The following is a 24,661-nucleotide window of genomic DNA, read 5'->3' as shown; positions in this document are numbered from 1 at the left end:
AGCAGCAATTTCAACTTGTTGGCCGCTCATTGCCCTTCCCAAATGCCGGGGGAACCTCCTTCTCACCTTTTCCGGGTCCCCGGCAATATGGCCGTGCTTTGTTGAGCTGCAGGAAACTGGAGCCTTTGTAAAATCTGGTCCCCCACATGAGGCTCACTTAGCCAGCGCTGATGCTTCCAAGCAGCGTGTCTAAGCTCTGCCCCTTTACAATGACGAGGCTGTTTACAGCATCTCATCTAAATCTTGTGAAGTCCATGCCTCATCTCTCTAGTATCTGGTGATGGTAGGCCCTTCTTACCGCTACATTAAAGTCCAACCCTCTTGTATCACGACTTTCAATCAAATATTCCTTTCACTTATTCCCCAAAAATACTGCTGGTTTTTATATTAATTATGAGTACCAGGGCTGTCTTTATTACAGGTAATACTTTTTACTTATATTGTTGTTTATTAATATAGCGCCAACAATTACGCAATGCCTGCCCCATTGGAACTTATAATCTAAATTTTCAAACACATAAATTAGGGTTAATTTTGTTTGCAGACAATTAACCTACTAGTATGTTTTTGGAGAGTGGAAGGAAACTGGAGCAGCCTGAGCAAACTCACACAAAAACGGGAAGGCATTGAAGCAGAAATTCTAAGCACTATGCAACATGGAGGAGTAATACAGATCCCATTAAAAACACAGCTCTGTACGTAAAGACATGTTCAACACTATTTTTTAGCTAACTTTTGGCCTCAGTTCTTCAGTTTATGAACAAAAGCTATTAGGGTTACCAACAGTTCCGTATTAGTCAGAAGATCAAAATTATTTGTCCCGTAAGGGAAACCATCTGACCTGACTTCCACCTGTGCTCATCATAACAAAAGAAATAATTTATACTCCGGTGCACCACATTTCCTATGCTGGCAGAGAACTTCAGGTAACGCGTGATATCATGGAGTGCAGTCAGGTATTGGGGAATCTCCATTAATAGACGGTACTGGAGATGGAAGGCATGTACTGTGCTGCTGCAGTTTACCTATCTGATCAGATATGAATGTCAGTTCACTGATATTAGTGCTGCCTGCCCAAGACTGTTTATGTAATACTGGCCACAACTGGAAGATAAATGCAGATCACCGCTATATTCCAGTGTGTGATCATCATCTGAAGGCACTTGGCCCTCTGGCAACACAGCAGGATCTAATTTGTCACAATGGGCCTTATGCAGAGTCAGACGTATGTCCTTTTGCATAGCTTAAAATTTGTAAATTTGTATTGAATGTTCCCCCGCAAAAGACACACCCATATGTGCGTATGAGATTTGCTGACATTTGACAGTTGCACCTGCTTGAGACTGGAAGAAAGGTGCAGTCTAACATAGGCCAAGTACACTGACGGCATGTAAGGAAATTTGCGAACAGATGCAGACCCGCACAAAGACACATATATGCCAGTCAGTAGTCGTATAAATTGTGGGTGTCTGAGGGCAGGGGAAATATATGTTGATGATTGGCTGATAATGAATTCACCTCTGAAAATGATAGGAGCTTTCTTCATTGATCATGCACATATTATATGATTATATGATTTTGTGTGTGTATTTTAAAATTATTTTTTTTGTTACCTCATTTATATGCGAGAAGGTAATTCTATCTGCTGTATTATAAAGTGTTGTTTTATTTAATTCAAACCAAATAACAAATACTTTTGTCACTATCAAAAGAATTGTTAAAAAACATTTTTGTGCTTATTGTTAAATACTATGATCTGGCTCTGCCAGACACGCATTGCTGTTCATGCCTGCAATACCATGTTTCACCACTGTGTAGTTTTACTGTTGTGTGTTGCCAATAACCTCCCACAATCAGCGGGAATTGCAACCTTTTATCTAATGAGACTCACATGCACTCCTCAGCCGTGGCACACTAAAGTAACATGGAATCTTCAAAAAGCCACTGGTATAGGTCTCATATCTGTAATGATTTCCTCACATATAATACTATCGACCACTCCTATGGAAATGTTCTGGACACTGCTAAACAATCATAATTCCAATCTCTCATCTCTGCTCAGGCTTCTAACCCCAAATGCATTTTTAACACATTTAAATCTCTTCTCAACTCTCCCATCCCAAACCCTCCGACTATTATCAGTGCCCAAGATCTTGCTTCTTACTTCAAGGGCAAGATTAATAAGATCAGACTTCAAATAGTATTGTCCTCGACAAGCAATCAGTTCAACAATTATTATTATTATTATCGTAGATTTGTAATGCGCCACAGTGCTCCGCAGCACCGTACACTAGGAAAAACAGTACATACATAAAACAAGGACATACAAAGTAGAAAAAATAAATGCAGACATGAAAACAAAGGATATGAAGGACCCTACTCATTAGAGAGCTTACATTCTTGGAAGAGGGCACAGCTGAAATAAGAGGAGTAAATGTGTTTCAGAGTGGAGATTGGGATAGCTGTGAGTGTGCATTAGTGTGAATAGGATAAGGTCACCTCTAAAAAAGAGATGGGTTTTCAAAGAGCATCTAAAGATTTGAAGGCTGTGGAAAAGTCTGATTGACCGTGGTAGTGAATTCCATAAGTGGGGAGCAGCACAGGAGAAGTCTTGTAGGTGGGAGTGGGAGGTGATTACCAGAGACGAGACAAGGAGCAGGTCAGACGTAAATCTAAGAGGGCGGGAGGGAGAGTATTTTTATTTGAGATTTGAGATGTATGCAGGGGTAGTGTTGTTGAGGGCTTTGTAGGTAAGTGTGAGTAATTTGAATTTGATTCTTGAGGACACAGGGAGCCAGTGTAGGAATTTGCAAAGTGGTGCAGCAGATGTGGAGCAGTGAAAGAGGAAGATCAGCCTTGCAGCAGTATTTAGGATGGACTGAAGTGTGAATATATGGGTGTCAAGAATGCCAGATAGCAGGAGGTTGCAATAGTCAAGACGGGAGATGATAAGAGAATGAATAGGAGGTTTATAGCATGTTGAGAACGAAAAGGGCGTATTCTGGCAATGTTTTTAAGGTAGAGTCCACAGGACTGGGAGAGAGTCTGGATGTGAGGAATAAAGCAGAGGGCGGAGTCAAGTGTGATACCAAGACAGAGGGCTTAGAAAACTAAGGAAATTGTGGTGTTCATCATCATCATCATCATCATTTATTTATATAGCGCCAACATATTCCGTAGCGCTTTACAATTGGGGACAAACATAATAAACTAATAAACAAACTGGGTAAAACAGACAAAGAGGTGAGAAGGCCCTGCTCGCAAGCTTACAATCTATGGGTAGTGAGGTTAAGAGGGTGGTTGAGGAATATTATAAGCTTGTCTGAATAGGTAGGTTTTCAGAGAACTCTTGAAAGTTTGTAGACCAGAGGAGAGTCTTATTGTGCGAGGGAGAGAGTTCCATAGAGTGGATGCAACCCGAAAAAAGTCCTGTAACCGGGAATGGGAGGATGTAATGAGGGTGGATGAGAGACGCAGATCTTTTGCAGAACGGAGTTGCCGAGTTGGGAGATATTTTGAGACAAGAGAGGAGATGTATTTTGGTACAGCTTTGTTGATGGCCTTGTAGGTTAGTAAAAGTATTTTATATTGGATTCAGTAGAAGACAGGTAGCCAGTGTAGAGACATACAGAGTGATTCATCTGAGGAATAGCGATTTGCAAGGAAAATCAGTCTTGCCGCAGCATGCATAATAGATTGTAGGGGTTTGAGTCTGTTTTTGGGAAGACCAGTAAGGAGGGAATTGCAATAGTCAATGCGGGAGATGATAAGTGCATGAATTAAGGTTTTAGCAGTGTCTTGCGTGAGATATGTGCAGATTCTGGAAATGTTCTTTAGATGTATATAACATTATTTAGATATAGAGTTAATGTGGGTAACAAAGAATAGGTTTGAGTCTAGGATTACACATAGGCAGCGAGCTTGTGGGGTGGGATTTATGGTCATGTTATCAACAGAGATAGAAATGTCAGGTATGCTCTTGTTGGCGGGTGGAAATATTATTAACTCTGTTTTAGAAAGATTAAGTTTGAGTTGGCGAGAGGACATCCAAGATGAAATGGCAGAAAGACAGTCAGTTACACGGGACAGCAGAGATGTCGAGAGATCAGGAGAGGATAGATAGATTTGGGTATCATCCGCATAGAGATGATACTGAAAGCCAAAGGAACTTATTAGATTTCCAAGAGAAGCGGTATAGGTAGAGAACATCAGAGGACCTAGCACTGAGCCTTGTGATACTCCAACTGATAAGGGAAGCGGAGCAAAGGTGGCTCCAGAGAAATTAACAGTGAAAGAGCGATTAGAGAGGTAGGATGAGAACCAGGATAGAACAGTGTCTTGAAGACCTAGGGATTGCAGCGTTTGTATGAGAAGAGAGTGATCAATGGTGTCAAATGCAGCCGAGAGATCCAGGAGAATTAGGAGAGAGTAATGGCGTTCAGTTTTAGCAGTGATCAGATCATTGACCACCTTGGTCAGCGCAGTCTCTGTGGAGTGTTGAGAACGAAAGCCAGACTGAAGAGGATCCAACAGGTCTCAGCTCCCATGCTCCTCCAAGCATCTTGAGAGAATTGCCTAAACTAGCGTCACACACTTTCTTTTTTTCAAAAACAACCTATTAGATGCTCTTCAGTCAGGCTTTCTTTCTCAACACTACACAGAGACTGTGTTGACTAAGGTTGTCAATGATTTCATCACTGCTAAATCTAAAGGCCATTGCTCATTTAATTGACCACTTTCTCCTCATACAAAAGCTACAATCACTAGGTCTTCAAGACACTGTCTTATCCTGGTTCTCATCCTACTTATTTTATCTCTTTTTCATTGTTAATTTCTCAGGATCTACCTCTGCTCCACTTCCTTTATCAGTTGGAGTACAACAAGACTCAGTACTAAGTCATCTATTGTTGCACCTTTGGATTTCAGCATTATCTCTAGATGATACCCACATTATTGACTGTTTTCTGTAATTTAATCTTGCATGTCCTCTGGCCAACTCATAGTCAATCTTTCAAAAACAGAGTTACTAATATTCCTACCCATCAACAGAAGCTACCTACCTGACATTTAAAATTTCTGTTGACAACATGTCCATAAATCCCACTCCGCAAGCTCGCTGCCTAGGTGTGTTTCTTGAATTATTCTTTGTTTTCCACAGCGACTAGATCTAAATCATGTTACATACATCTAAAAAACTTTTCCAGAAAATGCCCATATCTCACGCAAGACACTGCAAAAATTTTAATTCATGCACTCATCATCTCCTGCATTGACTATTGCAATTCCCTCAGATTCTCACACCTACAAGGTATTTTGCACGCATCAGCTACAATGATTTTCTTTGAAAATTGTTCTTGCTCTGCCGTCCCACTCTATAATTCTCTACATTGGTTGCCTATTTTTCAATGAATCCAATATAAAATACTTCTAATAACATACAAGGCCATCAAAACTTGTCTCATAATTTCTCCCAGCTAGACACCTCCATTCGGCACAAAATCTGCGTCTCTCATCCACACTTATTACTTGCTCCCATTCCCGGTTATATTACTTTTTGGGGCTGCACCCACTTTGTAGAATTCCCTCCATCGCACAATGGGCCTGATTCATTAAGGAAAGTAAGGAAAAAAAGGAGTACATTTCCTCCTGGACAAACCATATTATAATTAGGGATGAGCGGGCTCGGATATCTGAAATCCGAGCCCACCTGAACCTTGCCGATCCGAGCCGGATCCGAGACAGATCCGGGTATTCCCGCCAATTGCAAAACTGAAAGCGAGGCTCCGAGTCATAATCCCGTTGTCGGATCTCGCGACACTCGGATTCTATAAATTCCCCGCTGGCCGGTAGAGGGAGGTTGTGTTAGGTGGTCCTCTGCCCTGCTATATCCTGTGCTGTGCTGTGCTGTGCTGTGCTCAGTCCAGTGGTGCTGTGTCCTGTGCTCTGTCCTTTTGAGTTCAGTGGTGCTGCTGGGTCCTGTGCTGTGTCCTGTTCAGTCCAGTGGTGCTGTGTCCTGTGCTCTGTCCTTCTGAGTTCAGTGGTGCTGCTGGGTCCTGTGCTGTGTCCTGTTCAGTCCAGTGGTGCTGTGTCCTGTGCTCTGTCCTTCTAAGGGCATTGTTATTTCCCCATTATTCCCAAGTTATAAAAAAATTTAAAAAAAGTTATAAAAAAAATAATTATAAAAAAAAAGAAATTAAAAAAAAATATCCAAAAACAATCCTGCAGTATAAGTCCACCAGTGGTACTGCAATATTACAAAGTTCACTGATTCTGCAGTATAAGTCCACCAGTGGTACTGCAATATTACAAAGTTCACTGATTCTGCAGTATAAGTCCAGTGGTACTGAAATATTACAAAGTTCACTGATTCTGCAGTATAAGTCCAGTGGTACTCTCCTGTGACGCATATAATTTTTAAAGGCTTTGCCGAGTGTGTGTGGCTTAGGGGTACGCTCTCTTGTGCTACATATAATGGAAAACAAAAATTTGGAGGATAAAGCTGCGAGGAAAAAGCTCAGTTTTCCTAAAACTGCATCCCCGCTGGCGGGGATGCTGATAACATCTGGTCCGGACTGAAGGACCTGCCAATCATTGCAGACATGTCTACTGTTGCTGCATTGGATGCTGTCACAATAGAAAAAATGGTGGAGGATTATTTTGCTGACACCATCCAAATAGACATGTCAGACAGTCCATATTGTTACTGGCAGGAAAAAAAGGCAGTTTGGAAGCCCCTGTACAAACTGGCTCTATTTTACCTGAGTTGTCCCCCCTCCAGTGTGTACTCGGAAAGAGTTTTTAGTGCAGCGGGGAACCTGGTCAGTGAGCGGCGAAGGAGGTTGCTTCCTCACAACGTTGAAAAAATGATGTTTATAAAAATTAATAATCAATTCCTCAATGAAGTACAGCACTGCCCTCCAGATAGTACAGAGGGACCTGTGGTTGTGGAGTCCAGCGGGGACGAATTGATAATGTGTGAGGAGGAGGAAGTACACACTGTAGGGGGAGAGGAGTCAGAGGTTGAGGATGAGGACGACATCTTTCCTCAGTAGAGCCTGTTTAGTTTGTACAGGGAGAGATGAATTGTTTTTTTGGTGTAGGGGCCCAAACAAACCAATCATTTCAGCCACAGTTGTTTGGTAGGCCCTGTCACTGAAATGATTGGTTTGTTAAAGTGTGCATGTCCTATTTCAACAACATAAGGGTGGGTGGGAGGGCCCAAGGACAATTCCATCTTGCAACTCTTTTTTTGGCATTATGTGACCATTCAACAGTCGTTTGCCATGTTCAAAAAGTAAAACAAAATGTCAACAAATTCAAAAAATTAAACCAAAAGTAAAATGCTCTGTCATAATTTAAAACAAGAGGTATTGACGTGCTAGAACTACTGTAGTGTTTATATGTTATAAACACTACATTTGGAAGTTGGAGGAGGTATTGTGGCCCCGGTACCAAATTTAGTACCGGGGCCACTCCACTATGCAGTCCAGATAGAGGTGTATCAGATATTAAACAACATTGACTGTTGCTGCAAAATTTTTAAATAATATTGTGGGGAACACTACACAGCATATATTGTGGGGACCATTCCACTACGCAGTCCAGAAAGATACCTTGTTGCAACGTTTTGGACTAATAACAATATATTTAGGTATTCAGAATACACTGTAAATTAGTGGAAATGATTGTTATTGAATGTTATTGGGGTTAATAATAGCGTAGGAGTGAAAATTAGCCCAAAAACTTGATTTTGGAACTTTTTATGCTTTTTTCAAAATAAATCCGAATCCAAAACCTTAAATCCGAACCAAAACCTTTCGGCAGGTGTTTTGCGAAACAAATCTGAACTCAAAACCTCAAGCAAATCCGAATCCAAAACACAAAACACGAGACACCAAAATTCGCCGGTGCACATCCCTAATTATAATGCAAGTGTTTCAAATTAGCTTATTATTTTGCACATAAGTTAAATACTGGCTGTTATTTCATGTAGCACACAAATACTTGATAGCTTTACTTTTATACTGAAAGGTAAAGTTGATCTAGGACATGTCCTATCCCAACTATAAATCTGTCCCCACATTTTAAATTTACACACCCTTTAATGCAACATGGTTTTGCCAAGGTGCAAAGTTACTCCTTTTTTTGCTTTACTTTCCATGAATCAGGCCCAATAAGTATTTCAAAAAAAGGGAGAGAAAGAGTAGATAGAGGCACTCCAATAAGTATTTCCTCTAGTCTTCAAGCATTCTCTGAAACCCAACTCTTCAGGCAAGCTTATAAAATTCCTCAATCAACCTCTTAACTTCCTTAAGTCACCCTATTACCACCCATTACACAGTTAATAGAAGACTACAAAAATTTGACCAACATTGATATTTGACTGGATCATATAGGCCACTAAGCACTTTTACCTTTTCAATCTGGCAGGACCAATAGGCAATATGCAATACTTAACCTCATGTAACAAACTTTCATTGTCCCATAGATTATAAGCAGGTCCCCTTACCTCTTTGTCTGTATGACCCTGTATTGCTTTATAACTGTGTTTTGTTCCCAATTGTAGAGAGCTACGGAGTTTGCTGGCAGTGTATAAGTAAACATTGATGATGATGATGATGATGATGATGATAATGAAGCATAGGCAATTACCAGACAATTCCGATGTTCTGTTTAAGGAGAGTCTGTGACCACCCTTCCCGCAATACACGCCCTGAGGAAGTCACACGGCTGTGATGAAATGCATTGGGTTACGCCCACTACACACTTACTGGACATTTCTGCTGTCGGCATCACTGCAGAAGTCCTCAAAAGACATGTGAAGGAGAACATCAGATAGAAAGTGAGTAGCTAGTGACAGATAAATCTTCATAGGCTTTTACCCCTGTACAGTGAATGTGAGTGCATAACTGTAAGTCTCGAACCATTAGACTTTTGTGAACTTACTTCACCATTGTTTATACCTGTTTCCTTCCTTATCATAATACTTTTATGTTCAATAGAGCATTAATGAAAAAGAGTGGACATCTATATGAAAGGTATAGGTGCCTTCTTTCACCACATTTAATGTGAGTGTATAATTTTGATTTGTAGACTATTAGAGTGCAAACCTATTTCAACATAAATGCACTTACTTTCTATCTGCGTCTCCTTCCACTCCCTCATACAACTTCTGCAGCAGGCTATGCAAAGAGAACCAGGGTCCCTTCTAAATCATGACGCAGTGGAACAGCAGCATAAAAGATTGTCACACAATCACCATACACCTATATTTATCTAGCTACGGTGCAACATTCATTCTGTTTTAAACATTAGACTGGTCTCTATGCAGTTCTTGTATATCAATTCTTATCATATGTTGGTAAACATTGGCCTTAACTTAATATTTATTGAAGAACCTAATATTAAAAAATATAGCCAATTTTATTAAACATGTTACTATGTGGCCTGTATTGCTTGAAGATCTGCCAAGTCAGTACATAGCATGATATGCTTAGATACACCTGCTCACCAGCAAAGCGTCTCTGGGAACTATTTTGAAATGTTAGTCACTATGTTTTTATTTTTTTCATGTTGACAACTGCATTGTGCCACTTTTGCTCTTTGTAGGCAGTTACCTGGTGTTTCCATTGTAGTTCCTGTGTGGTTCTGCCTTTCCCATGTGTTGGTAATTAAAAGTAGAACCTGTTGATTACTGACTTTCACAAGATGGCTGACAGGTGCAGCTGTACATAATGATGTCTTTAGACCTGTGCATAAAATGCTGGGAGCTCCATCGCAGAATCTATAAAAGAGGCAAGCCAGACTGAGAATATCTATGTGGACTGACTGGGAGAACAGGAGGTGGAAGTTATCCTTTAACTGTCCCTGCAACAAGCTTGTTTACATGCAGTGGGAAAAAGTTGCTGCAGCTTTGGTGATAGCATTTTCCCTTAGTCTCTGCACATAACTTTAGATGGAAAAGCCTTCTGTCCCTTCTTCCTAAAAATTATCATAATTATAAGGATCCAGATAACTGACACAACAACTAAGCAGCGGAGAGAATATGGCCACAGCGTTTTATGTAATTTTTCATTGTTAGGCTTAAGGGGAGGGCATAGTGGGCAACTAAGTGATTCCGTATCCAATTCAAGCTATTCCGGTGGGCCAGCTGACACTCTTTCCAGATGACAACCATCTAGGACCACCGCCCAGACCATGTCCCAAAATGTATCCGTACCATCCCACATTTTTTCAGGAACACTCCATAAGTTCCTCCACTTACTGGGAATTTAGGCTGTGACAAACATCAACTTCAACAATTTTAAATTACAATATCTCCATTGTAAAGAGGGCTGAGGCGAGAGCGCCCTCTGGTTTTCTATGGCCTGCAGCTCTTCCCCTCTTCCTCCTTCCCTTCCTTTTTTCCACCTACAGCTGTACTACATTGTACCAGTGACACTCCACCTATACACAGAACAGCAGCAGGAGCTGCAGGTCATGTCCCGTCAGCTGAATCTTAGCAGATGCTTGACCTTATATGGGGAAGCTATATGCTGCTCTGTCCTGAAAATACTTCCATGGGCCAGTAACCTCTCTAGGACTGCTGCCCATGACAAGTCCCAGGGCTCCCTTCAAATCTATCAATGCTTTTCCACTTTATTCTATAGATAACCAATAACTCCCCCCCCCCCGACCTTTGCTCCCAATCTTAAAAAATGTTGCTCTCCACTGCATCCTGTATATGAACATTAAAGAACCTCCAGCATCTATTAAGTGCATCCCATCCTGCTGATAATTCCCAAGGGTGCAATCCTCCGACTGTAAATAACCCCATCATTCCAATGTAATCCAACACATTAATTTACTTAATTGAGGCTTCTATTAAATGCCTTAGTAATAGTGGCATGCTTCCATTTCTGACAGGGTATCATTCGAGACCAAACCACCATCCACACATCAGGCATATTGTTAACTAGTACTCTATACCAGCCAATGTTGAGCGACCAAAACCATAAATTTTATTTGCGCCACATAATTGGAAGAGGGCCCCATACACCTCTACCAATATGTGTAACGCATACACGTCATTCCAAGCGCTATCTCATATAACTATGTCAAGCTGCGGTCCTGCAAATGCAGTCTTGTTATTATTAATTATTGGTTTTTTTTTACAATCATCAGCATGTATCTTATTCCAGCTGTGCCTTCATGCAATACTAAATATAGGCTACAGATCAGTTCCAATCTTTGTTTGGAAATTAGTCCCACTCTGTAAATTAGATCCTTCTAAAGCCACAGCACAAGTGTAAATTGCCTGTTGGAATTCATCCCAACGATCTGATGGATATACATCATATTTGGTGATGTCAGCAGGATAATGTGAGGGGGTTGACAGCCTCCCCAAGTGATTAAGCTTGTCAGCTGCACTTTATACCAGTAAAGAGGAGGAGTGGTATATAGGGATTTGGGGGTGGTGATTTGTACATATATTGGTGCTCTGTTTTCTAGTTTGTATGTGATCTTAACAAAGAAGTCCTCAGAAATATTGAAAGGTTTAATGATTAAATGATTTTATCTTCTGTGGGAAAATCTGGTATTTGCTGAACATTTATTCTATCTCTGAACTATCTTTGATGTGGGATCCAATGTATAACCCAGCACTTGAAGATGTATTTGTTACATTAGTACCAGGATGCACTTTACATATCTACTGTGATCAAAAAGAGGGACTGCAGATTAGAGCAGTTAGGGATAATTCAGAACCAGGATGAAACAAGGTTAACTGAGCAGAGAGGCGGCTGCAGCACATCCTGTGGGTACTTTCACCTTCATCATCATCATCAACATTTATATATATAGCGCCAGAAAATTCCATAGCGCTTTACAATTGGGAACAAACATTAATAAAACAATACTGGGTAATACATACAGACAGAGAGGCAAGAGAACCCTGCTCGCAAGCTTACAATCTATCACCTATCAAATTCATATTGTACTTTGTCCCTAAATATTATCAGTTTTGTTCCTAAATTAATAACAGCAACCTACCTCAATTCAATATAATATAGCACACAAAGATGCATTTTATAATCATTTGTATTGGACGGTCTGCTAAAATATTTTGAAATAAAATATTGGTAGGTGTGTTATGTGCCTATATATAGCTATCATAATTTACCATTTTTTACATCAAGTATTTCCCTTTTTTATATTACATTGTGAATTGCAACACTTCTGTATAAGAACCTCAAAGCTCTCACACTAATCTCAATAGCCAGTCCCCACCTGTCTGTTATTAACATTGGAAAGTGTAAATGAATTACTTTGTGCATTTTATTTGTCAGTTTAGCAACCACTATTCCCTCAATGGTCTAAATATTTTTTTTTCTCGCAGCCGCATGTTTTGTAGACAGATAAATAGCCAATGCGAAATCCTGTCTGACTGTTATCCTCATCTCTATGACATTGCACAGACCCTTACGCCTACTCACAAACCACCCAAGACCCCCAAAGTATTTTTTTCCAGCACAGAGGACTTTCTCTATACTCTTATCTATCTCACTTAGAGATGGAGCATTCCTGTGGTGGAGTATGATCATTCAGCTGTCATTAGGCTGCCATTAGAACCACCAATGGAAATACCCATCACTGAGTAGTGTGCATATTATGGCAGAGTATTTAATAGTCATTAATTGCTACTTTGACAATCTCTGACACTGCATTATGCACCATGACATACAGCCACTTCTAAGTACAAACCCAGGGGCAAACACATAATTTCCAGAGGGGGTGGGGGTGGGGGAGTTGGTTCCATGCCACGCCGCCTGAGTGCATAACAGTCACACAAAATCTGGACTGTCCCACCAGAATCAGGACAGTTGATAAACTCTGCTGCTCTCTCCTACCTGTTCTTGAAGCTTTCACTACCTACTGCTGGTACCTTAAGCTAAGTTGCTGCTTGTTTGGATCCAGGAATGTCAGGGCCCTGTTTGGATAAAGGGATAGGTACATGACAGGAGGAAAATCCAGCAGTGGGTGCTTCCTTCCCTCCAACTATGTTTAATATTTATGTCTCCCTGTCTGAAATCAGCCCTGCATAAAATCAATAGCATTCACATTTAAGAAATAGACCTATATCCCCACTTTTAACTCCGACATTATTAGTATTCAGAATTAATAAATAGACCAATTTACATGCCCTGACATAAAATTAATAGCATTTACATTTTATAAATAGACTTGTTTCTCCCCTATTAGCACAGACATTAAATTATGTGGGCGGTATGGTGGCTAAGAGGTTAGCACTTCTGCCTCACAGCACTGGGGTCATGAGTTCCCATGGCCTTAATTGTGTGGAGTTTGTATGTTCTCCCCGTGTTTGTGTGGGTTTCCTCCGGGTGCTCCGATTTCCTCCCACACTCCAAAAACATACTGGTAGGTTAATTGGCTGCTATCAAAATTGACCCTAGTCTCTTTCTCTGTCTGTCTGTGTGAGTATGTTAGAGAATTTAGACTGTAAGCTCCAGTGGGACAGGGACTGATGTGAGTGAGTTCTCTGTACAGAGCTACGGAATCAGTGGCGCTATATAAATAAATGGTGATGATTATGATGCTAATGTATAGCATTCAGAATTCATAAATAGACCTTTTTGCCCCCAGCATGCTTTGATATTAAAATAATTTTCACATTTATATACTCACATTAAACGTAATACTCATATTAAATAAATACACCAACCCAATATTAAATAATTAGCATTCATATTTAATAATGAAACCTTTTCCAACAAAATTTTACACGTTTTGCTGGTGGAACTTGGCTGTAAGAGTTAGTATCCTAACTCAATCACATCGCACAGCAGAATGAATTGACATCCATTATCTCAGCGCTAGATGATATATTCCGTGAAATTCGAACTTACAAACAAATACAGTGCAGGCTGACATTCCACGGAATGACGAAGGAAAGCACAGCCCAAGATTGCATCGTCAGAAGTTCACACCTCTGCAAAATGGCTTATTCTGACATGAAATTGGATTCATGCAAAATTTCACTGTCATTTCACTCATCTCTAAAACCTAACCTAAAATGTACTAACTACATATAAAAAATACATCTAAATTTTCCTGATTTTCGTAACTCCTTCATATGGTTTTAAAAGTAGCACTGTATATTTTTGTAAGGTCAACTACATGACTGTCAAAGACAGCTGCTTCCCATACAATAAAACATATACACAAAAAGGAGATGGTGAAAAAACCCAGAAGTAGCCACAGAAGGTTTATGGTGAATCAGTGCACAGCTGCAAGTACCACAGCATGTGTACAGCACAATGATTAGTGTGTTAAGCAGGCCGAGGTCAGAATAGTATAAACACAAGGCAGATTGTAAAATTGCAGCTATGTAGAATAGGTACGTATCAATTAATGCAACAGGAAATTCTGCAAAGAAGCCGGTTTGAGATGGACTCTTTAGCATAGGTGAAGAAATTGTTCTTCGTGATAACTGCCTCAGTGCTGTGTGGGAAAGATACACATTTCATGTTAGTGGCAGTTTCTCCTGGTATTGTATGACACTGATGTCACTCCTGCAGAGCCCCTCCTTTGTCTGCCTGTTCACTGCCTTTTCATGCTGTGTAACAAACAACAATTCTCCAATCTAACACATACATACAGTATATAGAAAGGTGAAGCATTAAACAAAATGCAGAGCTCTGGTATAAATAGTCATTAAAAATAATTCAGACTCCCTTTGTTCCAAGGTGACAGCTGTTTATTGTTATTATAACATACAAGGAATTGGTTACCAGCTGTTAATTTTCAGGTACATTCCCAGATTTATTTAAAAACTGGTCCCTGGAGATGTTCTTAATTTTTCCATCAAGTACGATTTCTCTTATTCCTTTACTCTGTATGCTACATACAATTTCTGTTTTTATCATCTGATCTCTATATGCTAATATTTATTTCCAAAATATTATTTACAATACAAAAAAAATACCTTATGGCTATGTTTAATAAACATGTCACAATGAGCCTTGTGTGCTAGGGAGGACCACCTGGGCAGTATTGTGTGTATTGTGCCTTGATAGAGCAGCTCTGCAGCAAAGTGTCACCAAAAGGAATATTAAAATGTTGGCTACTATGTGAGTAATAGTTCAGCCTCATTGTAAACACTTCAATATGCCTGCCAATGCAATTGTCTTTAGAAATTGATACTAGGCTTCCTTGTTTTCTATATAAATACAGGTTCCAGCCTACTAAACATTATCACTGTGTCACAAATATATACTGTGGTGTTAAATAGGATGATATTAAGCTGCTGCTTGTCTGCTCAAGCTGCCAGGTTTAAAGGTGCCCCCACCTTCCTCTGACAGATTTCAGAAGCTGCTATGTAAGCAGAAACATTCCTTCCTTCCCCCAGAGTTTGGTGTGGTTATTAACACAAACACAGTAAGAGCATTCCCTCTCTCACCTATGTAGAGTTGTCTCCTCCCTGATTTATACTACTTCCTATTACACTAGTGTTTATTATTTTCTGTGAGGTGTGTGGGGGTGTACGTGGTGGAGTGGAAAGATTTGCTGAGGTAGAACATTAAAAAAGGGCTAAATAGGTTTGTTTTTAAAGTGTAGTAATCCACTTACCCTATTAGTTTCACAAAATTTCAGTAAAATCAGAAAAACAAATTGCATTTTCTTTATCATTATAAGTGTAATGCATAAAGAGTAAGATACGTTTAAGATGATATTTTCTTGGCAAAATAACAAATAACTCCGTAGCAGAAGCACCCAGAAAGAAATATACCCCTATTTATTAATCAGCGGCCATAAACCAGATTTTCTATAGCTGCGATAAAAAATCAACTACCGTCACAATTTCCACAGAAACCCTCACCTGCTTCGCAGCCAGTCTTGATGCTTCTGCACCTGCGTGACCTGGCTTGGGCTTTCAGTACCGCTTATCAAAAGAAAATTGTTCATATATATTAAAAATATTTTTGAAAATTTAGATTGAAAAAAATACCTTATTTAAATAGAGCAACTTTTCTATTAAAATGTCCTGCTATTGCCATCCTGAGATAGTAAGATCCTTATTATATAGGGTTTCCTGGGGCTTTCGTGGGTAAAGGCGTATAAATCTTTTATGAATAATTACACAGAATAGTACCTGAGTGTGTCCCATATGGCTACCTCACCCTCTGCAGCAATGTAAAATGCTCTGAGTCCTATTGGGAGAAAAGCTCTACAAATAGAGAATTATTATGAATAATAATAATAATAATAAAAATATTAATAATAATAATAATAATAATAATAATAATAATAATAATAATATTATATAGAATGTATATGAATAAAATTGCTCTATTTGTTCACAAAAGTGTGTTCTAGGCCGAAACTTAATTTAGTAATGCAAGACTGGATATTTCTATTTGTTTTTGGTTTATAGTGTGTTTAATAATATATGAAAACTTGTGTTTTAGGTGATTTTACATTAGAAAGTCTGCCACTAGGATCATGCATTTCTGTGTGCAATGCAATTCGTTTTTGTTTTTTGTAATAAACCCCCTCTTTGGCCATTTCAAGCTATGCAACGTGTGGACAAAGCTGGTGTAGCAGGTTTTTTTTTCAACCAAAATAAACGGTAAACACAAAAGCTACTTTATAACCTTTGCCATCTTATTCACTTGGGAGTAAGTGTAGCTACAAATAAAGGCTTGTCTTTTAAAGAGATTAATAGACCAACTCTGATGTTTCACTGTTTGCTAACAGCAGAAAGTGGTACAGTGTCCTTTGTTTAATCCACTTCCCATAAAGATCTCTATAAACGTCAGAACAGTAGCCACAATGCTAGATTGGTTTAAAAAAAGGTTTAATGTAACCTGAGCATCTTTTCTTTTGCCAAAGTAGGCCAAGAAGTAGATAATACAGATAATTGGCTCTGCATCATGTTGGTGTGCAGTAAATTCAGTTTGTATAAATAAGTGAATTAACCCATATGGTAGACATGTAGCTCTAGAATTTGCCTTCATATTACAGGCATCAAACATATAAACATTTTAGTTCTTTGTTACCTTTAAATGTACCCTTAAATCTAGAAGCCGTTTTGCATAGTGTGCCTGATGTGTCAGGGAACGCAAATGTCGATACGTGCCATATTTTGCATTAAATCTCTCTGTACAGGCCCAGAAACAGACTATACGCCAGTGAGTACAGCAAGGTCCAATTCATCTTCAAACGCAAAGTACACAGCCTGTGATTTCATGGTGGAACGGGGAGGGGACTAGGCGCATGCACGTATCCAAGCTCGAACGCATGCAGGAGCGCCTGATTCAAGCTTCGGACATCTCTAAGGTGCATGTTTTTCTGTTGTATCATTTGTACCAGCTACAGGTCTGGTGTAAGTGCTGAGTTATAGTGATGATGAATGCGTATGCATATTGGAAGGTGTGTTTATAATTAGAAACAACTGTAAAAATGCATTTTATGTACAGTGGACATTAATAACATCATGATAAATGTATTTCATAAAAAAATGGAAAAAAAAACGGTCTTTTTAAGTTTTTAATTAATGACTATATTATTAACAGGTGACGATATTTGAATATTTTTTTCTTTTTCTGTGCATTATGCTGGGACTTTATATTCAACATATGTATTGGACATACAGTCAAGGCCAAAAGTTTGAGAATGACACAAGTATTGGTTGTTTTTGCAATGTCAGTATACTATCTGAGGTATGCATACCTAGACCCATGTTCAACAAAAGACATCTATTCCAGTCACAATTTACATTAATTTTGCATGCCTTAATGAATCAAGCTCAGTATTTAAAATGAGAAAACTGGAGGTTTCATCTGCAATTAAAATAAATTCCTGCAATTAAATGATAATAATGTTTAATAATGGGATCATTGTATTTTGACTTAAAGTCATATTTGAACCTGTTAGAGTTTGTTTTTTTATAATGGATGGCAGCCTATTTGAAAATAAGTGTAGGTGATATAAATTAGTAAAATGAAAAAAGTAAGTTTTAAGCCTATTGTCAGGAACACGCTCCCAGCTTCCGTGACTTTGGGTGTTTGCTGTATGAGGTTACACACGATTCCTGCCCGCAGTCTCTCTCTACCTATCACACAGGTTATAGACCTACTGAATTGCCCCCACAGCGCTCTCACACCCCCACACACTTCAGGTTTGTCGCCACCTATTGAATACGGGCAATAGGACCCCAATATACTGTCCAACACTGGCACACAAGGCTTCTGGCTAGCCACAGGTTAGCACAGCCCACCCCAGCAATCAAAGGGTTAACTCTTCACACCTCCAGACTGTTACACAAATGTAAATGCAAGCACACGCTAGGCTTGTTAATCAAATGTGTTACCAAATCACACACCGGCATTCAAAAGGTTAACTTGATCGAGCTACATTCTTCTTAACAGGCTAATGGATTCGTTAGATTATCAAGGATGCCACTTACTAAATTTATAGATTTAATATACAAAGGTACAGGGCATACAGATTTTATATATATATATATATATATATATATATATATATATATATATATATATATATATAAAATAAAAATAAAAATAAACAATTGACATACCATACACAAGCAAAACAGTTTAAAATAGAAGGGGTTACATTCAGTGGTTCCTAAAAGTCTATTCAGGTGTCAAAGGATGTATTTCATCGCAGGGGCCTTTGAAGCTGCTACAGGTGACACTGCTATCTTCTAACACTGGGATGTTCAGAGCCACTGAATACATAAACAACAGACTCTCTGGCTTCACATTTTACACTTTAGTAGCTCAACTTATCAATGGATTCATTTGGTATAACATATTTACACAGTTATGATTTAGGCCTTATTCCAAACAATTACACAGATTTATTTATTTATATAGCGCCACTAATTCCGCAGCGCTGTACAGAGAACTCATTCACATCAGTCCCTGCCCCATTGGAGCTTACAGTCTAAATTCCCTAATATAGACACACACTCACACACAGACACAGACAGACAGACAGAGAGGGAGAGACTAGGGTCAATTTTGATAGCAGCCAATTTACCTACCAGTATGTTTTTTTTTTGGAGTGTGGGAGGAAACCGGAGCACCCGGAGGAAACCCACGCAAACACAGGGAGAACATACAAACTCCACACAGATAAGGCCATGGTCGGGAATCAAACTCATGACCCCAGTGCTGTGAGGCAGGAGTGCTAACCACTAGGCCACTGCGCTGCCCAAATCTATAATAATAATAATAATAATAATAATAATAATAATAGGGTAATCTAGGGAGATTAATAGGGTGGTTGAGGAACATTATAAGATTGACTGAAGAGTACAGGGGCGCATGCAGGGGGTGTTTCCTAGTCTCTGGAAACCCCTGGCCTGCCCGGTGTGCCTAAGGTTTTATTTATTTTTATTTCTCCCCACCCAGCGTGGGTGAAGGAAGGTGGGAAAGGCGAGCGCCGGGGGGGGGGCGGCGAGCGGCGGGGGGGGGGGGGAGGCGGTAATTTCCGTAAGCGGGGGATGGTGGGGGGGTCAACGATCAAATCATTGGTGGTCAGTGGCAGCAACAGGCAGCCAATTGTGAGGCTGCCTGTAGCCGATTGGCCTCAGACAGGAAATGCTCATTTCACTTCCTGTCCGTTCTGAGCAGTGAGGATCGATGTAGCAGACCGAGCACCTAAAGGTAAGTTAGTGGTGCTGGTGTGAGTGTTGTGCATATGGGCAGCAGCGGGGCAGGGGGGTCATGTCAATGTTGTCTGTCTGTCTGTGTGTTGACAAAGGGGCTTGTGGCAGTATAATGTGTGTGATGGCACAAGGGGCTTGTGGCAATGTAGTGTGTGTGTGTGTGTGTGAAGGCACGGGGCTTGTGGCAATGTAGTGTGTGTGTGTGTGTGTGATTGCACAGGGGGCTTGTGGCAATGTAGTGTGTGTGTGATGGCACATGGCTTGTGGCAATGTAGTGTGTGTGTGATGGCACAGGGGGCTTGTGGCAATGTAGTGTGTGTGTGATGGCACATGGGCTTGTGGCAATGTGGTGCAAGTGTGATGGCACAGGAGGCTTGTGGCAATGTAATGTGTGATGTAGGTAGTGGCTAATTAATGGGTATTATTTTGTTTGTGGGGTGATGGTGGGGAAATTTAATTTAATAGTGGGGTTGGTACAGACTTATCAATGTAGGGTGGGATGATCAATTTAATGTTGGGGTGGTTTGGGCGCTATTAATTAAATGTGTGGCAGAGTTTTGGAAAAAGGATTGCTATTTCTTAAAAGTGAATGCAAGTTATTTACTGTATGGTAGGAAATAGGTTTATTTAATAAATGTGATTACTATTTAATGTTGGGGTTGTTTGGGGGAAATAGGCCTTTTTATTAAAGGTGAATAAAATTATTTTACGATATACCATCGACAGAATAAATTTAAAAAAATCCCGATCAGCATACCGATTGACGTGTACACACTATCAAAGTCGCTAAATCAGCTTCCTCTGAAGAAATCACCAGGCAGGTGAAGAAACGCGTCAGGTGACTTGGATTCTCACTGAGCCGCTGGATATCACTGTTCCATGACCCTGCTCACATCCCTAGTGGATTTTTGGAGGTTGCCACTTCTGCAAGCCATATCATTGCTACTTACCTGGTGCCACGATTGTGTTAGCCGCTACTTCATTCCTCACTCGGATTGCCATCTTCAGCTACAGATTCAATACGGATGTCACAGAGCTTTTTCCTGGGTATGAGGTGCGTACGCATACAGACCGTATTACGGGACTGAATATTGGACCAGGTCTGTATTGCTCTTTCTGCTCAAGCAGTTTAGCGACTTTGATTCCTATTCAAGAGTGGCTGTTTTTCATTGTGGCATTTATGGCTTAATCTCCTCCGCACTCTATGTGCAAGAATTATTGAAGTGGTGTTCATTACTATCACGGTGCCAATTACCTTTCATCAACAGTACGGCCACACTCATCTTATTGCTCCACTTCATGCTCCTCTACTGGGTCATCGGACGTTAGAATTTATTCAATGTGGGATATACAGCCGGTTACCTCTTTAGGAGTGACCGATCAGATGGTTTACTAGTTTTATTGTTGGTCTATGTAGTCGGTTCATCTGACCTTCTATATGTTCAGCTGTATTCCACTGGCCAGTGTTTTATATTTTATGGTTTATTTTAATAAAGTGTTTATATACATTTTCTAACCCACGGATTGCTTGTGTATTGAATGTGTACATCAGTTATCAGCGCTGTTGTCTGTTGTGTTGCATTTTTTTCTTACTTGAGATCTCATTGATCTCTTCAGCTGCAGATATTGTTCTACACTTGGTCTCCATTTCTGTATCATCTCTCCTTGCGCCAGGTTTTTTTCGTTGCTTTTTCACAGAGGGTTAAGACTACATGTGCAGGGTGAGAGAGGGGGGAGCAGCCCGTACCATCCATATCAGTCTCTTCTCTAAGGAAAAACAGCCGCAGACAGTTGACAGAGACCGTGGATCATGACAAGATCAGCAGCAGGCAGACTGAGACCTGTCACTCTGAGATTCATTATTGGCCGATAGTCGGGTGAATTCATACACACTGCAGGATTGGAAGGTGATTGGTCGGCAAAAATTAAACAGTACGACCAACCAAACGACACAATGATCGGCACTTTGGGGCGACTTTAGATTATTGTGTGAGTATACACACTACACGATATCTGATCAAACAGTCGGATGTCGCCTGATTTGTCCAATTATTGGACGAAAAACCTGTAGTGTGTACTCAGCTTAAGACACTAGACTTTATTTTGGCCTGTCTATCATCACTTTTTTGTTTTCTATTCCTTTGTATGGTTTCATTAGTGTCTCCAAATTTTCCTGTGTCAGCACAATTATCTGAATAAGCTTCTACTACTTTATATATAAGACCTGGGGGCAACAGAGTACCTTTGAGCTGCTGAACTTCAAGGCCACAACTAGCTAGGTTCTAGAGGTTTATTCTGAGAATAACATAGCGTAACATTAGGCATCTGTCAAAAATAAGTATTATATATTTTGTTCAGGGGCAAACACAGGATTCGAGGAGGGGGGTTTCCACGCCACAATACAAGTGGGCGTGTCCAGTATTTGTAGGAGTGTGGCTACAAACACACAGAAATGTAAACTGTCCCATACACAGACACACAGGATCAAACACACAAACATGTAAGCTGTCACATACACACACATACATAAACACACAGGATCAACACACATGTAAGCTGTCACATACACACACATACATAAACACACACATACATAAACACACAGGATCAAACACACATGTAAGCTGTCACATACACACACATACATAAACACACACATACATAAACACACAGGATCAAACACACAGATATGTACACTGTCATATACACAGATAAGCACAGACACTCTCAAACACACATACATGTAAGCTGTCATATACACTGACAAACACAGACACACACACACACACACACACACACACACACACACACATATATACACACACATACACATTCTTACCTTCTTCTTCTGCTGCTGCCTCCTGCATGACACCCATGCTGGCCGTGTGGGAGGAAGGGGCGGGGCAAACTTCCGGCAGAGAGCTGTGCTCACACAGCAGGAGACTGACTGGGAGATGATTACAAGCTACAAGCAGTAGTGGCTGGTCCCGGGAGAGGGGCCACTGTAAGCATACAACACCCCAGGTAGGACAGGGGTTTCTGGGGACTAGGAAACCCCCCTGGGTGCACCCCTGTTGTTTTCCAAATTAGTGTTCTAGAATGTGAGGTCCTGATCTATCAGTTGGTAAAATTTGATCAACATAGTGGTCTGCAGGGTTATTGTCACACGCGGACCCACAGGTTCCCCGCCCGAAGTCCGACGCGCCTACTTGCTCTCCTGTCCCTGCTCCATCCGACTTCTTCCAAAACCGCTCACCTTTCTAGCCTCCTGCCACTCTCCTATTGGCCGTCCATTCATTGCCGGCACTATAACTAACACCTCCCATCTCCTCTTGGTGCTGGTTGTTTTAGTCAGTTACCTGTCTCTGTAGGACATGGCTCCCTGTCTCTTCATTGCCTCCTGTGTATCGGTCCGCAGACTTTTGCACCCTGTGTGCCATCTCCACTGCCTAGTGGTAACACTCTGCAGACCATCGCATCCTATATCCATTGCCTCCTGTGTATTGGTCCGCAGACTGTTGCACCTTGTGTGCCATCTCTATTAAGTAGTGGTAACATACTGAAGACCATTGTTTCTTGATTCAACTACCTCCAAGTTTATCGGTCCACAAACTATTGCACCTACTTTACTCCCCTTATTACATGCTCCTTTAATCAGTGACCTTATATCCTCATTATTTACACCAATACCAAAAAGTGTAGCAAAAATTAACATTTGAAACCAAATATATAACAACTTAAATCATGTTCAACCAAGAATAGAAAAACTGCCCAATAGCCAAGAAGAGCCTAGGATACAAACTCTGTTTTCCAGAGCATGTGACACTTTCAACTAAACTAGAATCTTGAGAACTCTTTTCTTTTCTTCCAATGCAAATTACCTAGTACACTCTCTCCTTGAGGTCCCACTAGGAGATTTGAAAAAAATATTATAAGTATTTAGCATGTACCATCATACACTGGAGAGAGCTTACTATTTATTATTTTTAATTAATGTTATCTGAGGAAATGATCTATATAAATTGGTGCAATTGTTGTAAAATGATTCTTTGTACGTTTTCTATACAGTGCTTGCAACATGTTGACATTGCTGTGCTTTATATACATATTTATAAGTATTATAATAAACACATGTTGAAAACTATTTAAAAATATTTCCTGAACTAAATAAGTGAACATTAAATATTTATTGCAATCAAACCTAGAACATGCAATCATACAGGTATAGGGAAAAGTGTCAAAAGTGTCACATACATAAATTTATTTTAGAACAATATTTGTTATAGAAACAGGTAGCAGGCAGCACTCATAGAGCATACAATCAGGACAAATGAAGCCCTGTCCTGTATTCACATAGAAAACGCTCCATTTCATAAAGAAACAAGTCCTAGGGCTAGATTTACTAATCTGCGGGTTTGAAAAAGTGGGGATGTTGCCTATAGCAACCAATCAGATTCTAGCTGTCATTTTGTAGAAAGTACTAAATAAATGAAAGCTAGAATCTAATTGGTTGCTATAGGCAACATCCCCACTTTTTCAAACCCGCATCTTAGTAAATCTAGCCCCTAATCTTCTCAATCACATTTTCTGTCAGCTGTTATGCTACTGCTATTATGTCTTTGCCCATAGAAGCTGTTGGATCCAATGTCTTGTCAGGTTGTATAATATTATATTCATGTGGCTATCGGATTTGGCAACTTCTAAGTATTATAGGAAAGGTATGTGACATATTGCTAACATACACTTAGGGCTAGATTTACTAAGCTGCGGGTTTGAAAAAGTAGGGATGTTGCCTATAGCAACCAATCAGATTCTAGCTTTCATTTATTTAGTACCTTCTACAAAATGACAGCTAGAATCTGATTGGTTGCTATAGGCAACATCCCCACTTTTTCAAACCCGCAGCTTAGTAAATCTAGCCCTTAGTACGTTGCAGTGCTTGGTATTATTTTGGAAACAGCATAT

This window comes from Mixophyes fleayi, chromosome 5, assembly GCF_038048845.1.
Source record: "Mixophyes fleayi isolate aMixFle1 chromosome 5, aMixFle1.hap1, whole genome shotgun sequence".
Lineage (NCBI taxonomy): Eukaryota > Metazoa > Chordata > Amphibia > Anura > Limnodynastidae > Mixophyes > Mixophyes fleayi.
The sequence above is the reverse complement of the archived record's forward strand: the minus strand, read 5'-3'. Positions refer to the sequence as shown.